Source organism: Saccopteryx bilineata, chromosome 2 (assembly GCF_036850765.1).
Source record: "Saccopteryx bilineata isolate mSacBil1 chromosome 2, mSacBil1_pri_phased_curated, whole genome shotgun sequence".
Classification (NCBI taxonomy): domain Eukaryota; kingdom Metazoa; phylum Chordata; class Mammalia; order Chiroptera; family Emballonuridae; genus Saccopteryx; species Saccopteryx bilineata.
The window spans coordinates 2,266,190-2,274,000 of NC_089491.1; positions in this window are offsets into that span (position 1 = coordinate 2,266,190).

The window sequence follows — 7,811 nt, forward strand, 5'->3', positions numbered from 1 at the left end:
CCCCACGTCTCCCAAGAACTCAGGGTTTCCTGAGGTCCTCTGCTCCTATCTGTGTGGAGACCCATCTCTCGCTTTGAGAAGCAGAAAGCAGGTAAGCCGAGACTCACCCTGTGTGTCGCAGAGAATCACAACTGGAGCCCCAAGGACCCCCAAGGGCTCCCCAACGAGACCAGTGTGCATTGGGGGGGTGGCAAACAACCTTTTCTGGTTCCCAGGGGCTCAGCGCCCGGCGGGCACCTCCGAGGGCGCTTGCAAAGATTGGTGCCGTTGGAATGGAGAATGGATTTGTGTTTTGAAGGCCCGTTCCGGCGTGAATGGGCATTCTTCTCTAGGCTTTCCTGAAACCAGCCAGACCTGCTCATGCTTTGATGCCGCAAGTGTTTGCTGAGCATCCACTATGTGTGGGCGCAGAGCCAGGCCCAGGGACGCACAGAGGTAGACGTGTCCCTCAGTGCTGTCTTCTATGGGGCACAGGACAGACAGACAGACGTACGGGTTGATGGACCCGTGGACGTGTTGACACCGGGGGCAATCACGCCAGGCAGAGGAGCAGCCGCATGAGGGAGTGAGGCCCCTCAGTGTGTGACGCTGGAGGCAGCATGGGGGGGGGGGGAACCTGGCCTGTGCAGGTTCTTCTTGAGTGCACGGCCTCGTGTCTCTGCCGTGGGGTCACCCCTCTGGGCATCGCTCTGTGGGATGTTGACGCTGGTCGGTGAGCACCGCAAGGTGGGCAGCACAGCCAACCTGCCCCCGAGGTCCCCTGCAGGTCTCCTGGACACCCACATCCTGACCTCCCGCCCTGCACAGGAGGGGTGCCCGTGAAAACATGAGGGATGACCACGGGGGCTCAGCCTGGAGCCCGGCACTGTGCACTCAGTAACCGGACATGCTGAGCACCAGGCGGGCAGGCCGGGCAGCACCCAGCGCCCACATCTCAGGGCCCTGCCCTCCCCACCCCACGGCCCCAGCTCCAGTGCTCAGGTCTGGCTGCCCACCCCTGTGCTTTCCCAGGCTGGCTCCGGTGTTCCTCAGGTGAACTGAGGGCGGGTCCCGTGCGAATCTCATTCTACAGCTTTGGAATCAACGCCCCTCGAGGGTCAGCAGAGTGGCCACTGTTGCACCATTGGCAAGCGCAGCAGCAGGGATTGACCGGGTCACGCTGACCTCCAGCATCCACCTTCCCCCTCTTTGTTGTCCACAGAGACCCTCTTGGGGTTAAATCGGTGTGCCTGTTTTGACTTCCTTGGCAAGAAGTGCCCCCTCCCCTCGAGAGCCCGTGCCAGGCAGAGGAGGTGAGGGGCGGAGACCGGGCTTTCTCACAGAACGTCACCTTGCAGAGATTATTTGAAGCCTGGATTTCGTTAAAAGGGTTCAAGAGGCCGCCTAAGTTCTTCCATTATTTCATGGCAGCTGCATGAGGGAGATTAGCTGCCGGCTTGCATCCGAGAACTGGAGGCCCGTGGACACCTTCTGGGGTTGTCCCTCTCTGCCTCTGCTGGACAGTGACCCCCGAGGGCTGGGCATTGTGTCTGGCCCTCCAGCACGGAGCTGGGCGCACAGCAAACATCTGTAGAACTGGATGACGGGGTCACCGCCTGGGGTGGCTCTCACACGGGTCTTCCCGGGACCCGCATGTAGACGGGCAGCCGTCTGGGAGGAAGGACAGAGGACGCTCTTGTCCTGGCCCCCGTCCATTATTTCTGAAGCTCTCAGAGTCACAGGCCAGGCCTGCAGCCTCCGGGCTGCAGAGAAACTTTAATTGGATGTCCCCTCTGCCGGCCTTGCCTGGGCTAACATCAGCCCCTCCGGCTGACCTGGCACAGCCGCTGTCTCCTCTTTCTTATGGCCTGCCACAGCCCATTTAGCAGGGACATGGCGTGTAAGTGACATGTGCAGGCAGGAGCTGGTCTAGCTAATGGAAGGGGGTGGCTGCAGGAGCCAGAGCCCGGAGTAGGGGGCAGGGGTGGGCGCCTGTGGCCTTAGGCTGCCTCAGGGGACAGCCAAGGGGGGTCGGTGCGCCGTCCTGGGTACAGGACGTGCTTCCGGGAGGGCTGTGCGAGCGGGCCGGGCCATCGGTGTCCTTGAAGCGAGGAGCTGCTGTGGAGAGAGGAGGGGAGCCCTCCAGGAATGACACGGGAATTCAATAAACAGAACGCGACCATGAAGCACGCCGGCAACATCATCCTCCGCGACCTTGTTTTCAAGCCCTGCGCACGGGAAGGAAAAGATCAATAAGGAAATTACTGTTTCTTTTCACAGCGGCAGCCAGCCGGCAGGGACCTCCCTCCCGGGGCCCGGTGGCTGCTGCTGCTGCCGCAGCTGCGGAGAGCCCGGTCTGACCAGCAGTTCTGGAAACTGGCCGCTTATATAGAAGATGGTGGTGGCGTCCATGGTGGATGCTTTCTCCAAACCCGCTCTCTGTTCAGCAAGAACCCCGGGTCCGCCGCTGACTAGCTGTGCTGACATGCTGTGCTAACTTGCTTGGGCATTAACTAGCCTCTCTGTTCTCACCTGTGGGGTGGGGACAGCGGTGGCTGAGGTGGAGAGAAGGGCTGAGGACACAGGACACCAAGCAGCGGTGGGAGGGTGGAGAGGGCCACAGGGAAGCCTGGTGCTCCCGCCGGCCTGGGCAGAGGTGTTGTAGAGCCGTGAGCAGCTCCCTAAGAATGGGGGCCATCCACCCCCATCACCAAATGCCCCCCAGGACTTCTCCAGCCCGGTCTGGGAGCAAGGCGGGGCATGGGAAGCTGGGACCCCAGGCGGGGTGTGCACTGTGGAGACAGGGTAGGAACCCATGGCTGGCGACTTCACACCTGACCAGGCTCACCCTCCTGCAATGACGCGGGACTCGGGCTGGACAGGGGGGCAGGGCCTGGAAGGCCCGGTGGCCCAGGTCAGGGACGAGGCCTCTGCAGCAGAAGTCTCCCCAGAAGCAGGCGGGTAGATCTCTGCTTTCCTTGTGCAGGGAGGAGGCTGAACCCCAAAGGAGCCGGCTCCGAGGCCGCTTGCCTACCAGCCGCTGCTCTGCACCTGGCCTGCGGCTTGGGGTCAGCTGGTGTACGTGCGCGTGCACGGGCACGTAGGGGCGTACCCCGGTGTGCGTGCGCGTGCACGTAGGGTGTGAACGCATGCGCGCGGCAGGGCAGTGGGATGGAGGGCACGCAGAGGAAAAGGTCGGCGAGGGCCGAGCAGGAGCAGGAACAAGACGCCCGCCTCGGCCTCCCTGGGCCGGGACCTCGCCTCCCTCCGCCGCCCCGCTCAGCGCCCGGCGTCCTCGGTGACTCAGCAGCGCCGGGGCTGGGGGACGGGCCCGGATCCCTGCCGGGCTCAGTGCTCCGGCACCTTCTGCTGCCTGCTGTCCGGTGACTCACCAGCTGGAGGACCCGCCGTGCGTGCCAATGGGCCGGCGAGGGCGGGAAGAACAGCCCGTGGGTTCAGGGCCGCCTGCCGCTGACCAGCGGGCCCGGCCGCGCGGCCTCTCTCTCCCTGCGGGGACTTCGGTGAAGCGGAGAGAACTGAGCACCAGGGGTCCCCCCTCCCGAAGACGCCCCCCCAGGGGGCGGGCCCTCCCCTCCTGCGAGAGTCCCGGGGGTCTCGGGGGTCTCCACGTTCTGTTGAGAACACAGAACTCCTCCGAGTCATGTTACCCCCGAGCCACACGTGGCGGAGGGCAAGAATCCCACTAGGGTTTTGTGACGACCCTGAGTGGGACCTCGCCGTCCCGGGGGTGGGTGTCCCCGTGCACGCGCCTTTTAAAGAGAGAGCTTGGAGGAGCGGAGCAGCGGGGCCGGCCCGAGAGGCCCCGGGCAGTCAGCCACCTGCGGGCACACCCACCCTGTACGGAAGTGGCCCTTTCCGGTGACAGCGTCACAGGCCCCAAGAGCCTGGCAACGCGACCCGAGTCCAGGGGACATCGGCGTGGGATTCAGCAGCGGGAGGAAGTGTGGGGCAGCTGGGCAGCCTTTGGGAGAGAGATGAAACCGTTCATAACCCCACAGGCACCGAAGTCCCAGCCAGAAGGGGCCCGGCGCGTACACAGGAGACGCCTCCGCTCTGCCCTGACCGTGACCCGAACGCCGCCGGGAGCTGCCGGGAGACGCCACGTCTTACCTCCCGGACTGGAAAGCGCCCAGAGATTCCGCAGATGCCCCGTGGGGGGAGGCCAGCGCTCTGGGGCGCTGCCAGAAGGCCAGGCGGGCTGGTGCGGCCCCAGCGGGACGGAATCCAGCCACATTGGGCACCGTGGCAGGAGCGTCTGCCAAAGGACACCTGTCACGTGCAGACACGGGGGCGGCTTTGGACAAGGCCACTCACAAAGGTTGTTCTTAAGGGACAGAGTATCAGACCCACCTCGGATACCGCAGGGGCGGCGTTGATGATGCGCTCTGTGCCACATCCACACAGCGGAAAACACCACAGGGCCACGCCAAGGAGAAGGCAGAGTTCCGTGCTCCTAATGTCACCACTGCAGGAAGCTGCTCCGTGGAAGCAGCAGTGCAGAGGGGCACGCGAGCAGGGGCCTCTCGTGTGAGCGACGTGGGGCGCAGGCATCTTCGCCATCGAAGGACCCTGTGTCTCCCTCTCGTAGTAGCCTGCGAAAGTAATCTCTAACAGTGGACTTGTTAAATATAAGAAGCCCTTTCAGAAACAATTCACCCACAGGAAACCAAGCGAAAACCCTTCCTGAGTGGGCCTGTCCTCTGGGCCGCGGGTCTGGGCCGCCAGGGAAGGGACATGGGCTCTCATGGTGAGCAGATGTGTCCCGTCCACAACACGGAGGCTGCTCTGCCCGGGCCCAGTGACGCAAGGCATCGGGACCCCAACCAGCTCCGGCCCTGGGGTCCCCACAGCTGGTGGCTGCACAAGGATGGGACCCCAAACCCCTCCCTCCCAAATCCCCTAGGATCTGCCTTGGGGGGATTCATGGCCCATGAGCACCTAGGGGAAACCCTTGTCCAAAACCTGGGCTCACCTCTGCCCTGCCCCGCAAGGGCCCAGGACGTCCCCGAGGCGTCTCCATGCGCCCACCTGTGGATGCGGACCCTCCTTCACGGGTCAGGAGTGTCCCCATCCGAGGACAGGGAGCCTGGGGCCTCTCCTGCATGGCAGTGTGAGGTCAAAGGGACACGGGGGGGCAGGGAACGGTGCTAGCACGGCTTCTGAGCGTCGTCTGTGCTCAAGCTTCCTTCGCAAACTTTCAGAGGCATCACGTGAGACGCTGCAATAAGGGGACAGCAGCCTCTTCTGGATCCCCATCTGAAATGACCCCCCGGCCCTCCGTTCCCTCCACACCGGAGGAGCCTGGCACCAGCACAGCGGCCCTGGACTTTGCAAGGACCCCAGAGGTGACTGCTCCGCCCACGAGGGTGCCCCCCCCCCTGCTCCCTCGCAGGAGCCGGCTCGGGAAAAGCCACCTTCTCCGCACGCACGCCTCCCGTAAACCCCACGCGGGCATCGTGACTGGCCGGGAGCCGGAGGGGAATTGCACGGATGGGCGCTGGGCGGCTCACCTAGCAGGGGCTCCTTCGGGAACAGAAACCCATGGAAATTGAGGGTCGCTCCCGGCCCAGGCTGCAACGGAACTGAGTGAATTCACGCCCCTCCGGCCTCGGAACACCCAGAAGGAGGGTGAGCTTTTCGTTTCGGACCAGACGTTTCCCAGATAAAAAAAAACCCGTCCTCAGATGGTCCGCCATCAGCCCAGACGTCCAGTGACTGGACGGCGGGAGACTTAGGGACCGGCCGGCTGCTTTATCTGCTCGCGGGCGGGGGGAGAGCGTTCTCTCGCGTGTTAACATCCTGGAGGGATGGTTTCCGGCCAAGACCAGCCCGAGACAGCCAGTCCGTCCCGGCCCCGCCGGGCCTCTCTCTGTCTGGTCTTCTGGTGACTCAGGACAGGTGTGTGTCCGTTTGCTTTCCCCGTGGTCATTAGGGGGAATTACAGAGAAATCGGCCTGTCGTTGCCGCTGCCGGTACCAGACGGTCCCGCTGATGGCACCGGGGCCGGGTCCCCTCGCACCGGAGTAGCCTGTGGCCGTGTGGACTGTGTGGCCGAAACCGAGCCTTCGTATGAGAACCGCCGCTGCCATTCTCTCTCGTGGGTGGGGGAGGAGAGGGAGTTGTCTGTCACAGGCCGTCTCAGCCCTAGATAATTTGTAAACGTGAGTGTGTGGACATGCACCCCACTGCCAAACGTTTTACTTGTCGGCCGGTCCGGCGGTGTTGGAGGGGGGGCTCTGGCTAATGAGCAACGAGGCTCTGCTGGGGGACCAGGTACTGCCCTCCCCACCGTCCCCCGCCCTGGACACACCTTGATGTCGTGGTCGCCAGCAGCAACGGGAAACAAGGAAGGATCTTTGGATCTTTTTTGGTCTTGGGCTTGGCAGTTCCCAAAGCATCTGTGGGTATGAGGGATCACAGACTCCGGGGAGCAGGGAGCCCCTCCAGGAGCCCAGGAGGACGTGGTGGCTTCTCCCCGGAGGTGGGAAGGAGACGCTTCCGGAGGGTGAGACCTTTGTCATGTAAGCTGGGGGAGGGACGGAAGGATGGTGGGGAGGGCACTGTGGAGGGCAGAGGAGGGCACCGCGGAGGGCAGAGGAGGGCACTGCGGAGGGCACCATGGAGGGCAGCGGAGGGCACTGGAGGGCACCGCAGAGGGCAGCGGAGGGCACCGCGGAGGGTACTGGAGGGCACCGTGGAGGGTACTGGAGGGCACCGTGGAGGGCACCGCGGAGAGTACTGGAGGGCACCGTGGAGGGCACCACGGAGGGTACTGGAGGGCACCATGGAGGGCAGCAGAAGGCACTGGAGGGCACCGTGGAGGGCAGCGGAGGGCACTGGAGGGCACCGTGGAGGGCAGCGGAGGGTACTGGAGGGCACCACAGAGGGCACCACAGAGGGCACGCACTGGAGGGCACCGCAGAGGGCACTGGAGGGCACACACTGGAGGGCACCGTGGAGGGCACTGGAGGGCAGCGGAGGGCACCACGGAGGGCACCGCAGAGGGCACTGGAGGGCACACACTGGAGGGCACTGGAGGGCACCACGGAGGGCACCGCAGAGGGCACTGGAGGGCACACACTGGAGGGCACACACTGGAGGGCACCGTGGAGGGCACACACTGGAGGGCACCGTGGGGCTGCTGAGTGCAGCGTGTCTGGAGGTGGAGACCTCGTGACGGGGTCTGGGCGGGCACAGCAGGGAGTGGGCAGACAGGAAGGGCCTGTGCCAGGCAAGAGGCGGCACTGTCCTCCTGCCACGGGTTCCAGGAGCTGGGGGCCCCACGTGGCATAGAGACGTGGCCCTGGGCAGGGGGGAGGAGGGTCCCAGAGTGGCCCCCATGCGGAATCAGGGCCTGTTGGCCAGCCACCACCTGCACGTTTCCAGAGTCTTCCTGCCCCCCGACCCCCAGTGGTTTAAGACTTGCTGTTTTCCATCGGGGGAGCTGACCGCGGTCCGAGGACTGGCCCACACGGCCCTGCTGGGTGGGTGAGCCGCGGCCAGCAGCCTCGCTCCTGCAGCTGCAGTTCTTGACCAGCAGGGGAGCGGTCGGGGGGGGGGGGGGAGCCAGGGAGCCTCTGCCCTAATTTTCATCTTGAGTTTTCCCAACTATTGTCAGGGCCGATCCCAACGGCCCTTACTGTGACCTCACCCCTGATTGCCTTCGTCTCAATGGGCTCCGGCCTCCGAATGGGCCCAGGGAGCGGCTTCACAGGTTCTTGGACATTCTCAGACCGACTCCATGTGTATGCAGCCCTGTGGCTGTCAGCTCTGTCCCCATCTCAGTGCCACCAGCAACCCGCCTGGCTGCT